Raw genomic sequence first — 825 nt, forward strand, 5'->3', positions numbered from 1 at the left:
GAAGGGACTACGAGATCTTTAAACAAAAAAAAAAAAATACTCTTTTTGGTTCTTGATATTTAATTTTGTGAGACTAGTTAGCTCATGCGTCAATGATCTCTTTTCAAAACATACTTACATCACACATTAATCACTAATATATCTTTCATTTAATTTTTATAAGTAAAAATAATTTAAAAATCACTAATATTTTTTAGTTTTACACAATAAATTTAGCTAATTTATTTAAAAAAATAATAAAAAATAAAAATAAAAACTACACGGCATTGATAATTATTCTTAAAAGACTACGAAACTCCTAACAAAAAAGAATATGTTAATCCTAGTTAATTCTTAACGAATAAATCAACAGTTTAACATACCATATAGGTTTATTCCGTTAATATCAATAAAATATATTGACAAATGGACAAATCAGCAGTCTCATAAAAGTAAAGATCAGGGTCAAAAATGGTATTTTTTTTGTAGAGAACCTCGTTGTCTTTCGAGATAATTGTCAGGGATCGTTTAGTATTTTTTCTCTTAAAATTTTTAATTTAGGGGCTATTACCTCTCTAGTCCACACTGTCTCTGCCCTGTTATTATATATGTATTGTAATGATCAATTCTCATATTTAAAAGAGATTAGTGTTTTTTTCTTAGAAAATAACTCAAAATAATATTATTTATTTATTGATGTTTTTTCTTTTGAAGTTAGTTTTAGTTTTTTTTTTTGTACATTAATTGAAAGAAGTTTTTAAATTATAAATATTATCAAGAGCTAATTGTATGGGATGTGAATTTTTAAATGATTGTTAGTGACATATATAAAAGAGAGATATTTTA

This window comes from Arachis ipaensis, chromosome B09 (assembly GCF_000816755.2).
Source record: "Arachis ipaensis cultivar K30076 chromosome B09, Araip1.1, whole genome shotgun sequence".
Lineage (NCBI taxonomy): Eukaryota > Viridiplantae > Streptophyta > Magnoliopsida > Fabales > Fabaceae > Arachis > Arachis ipaensis.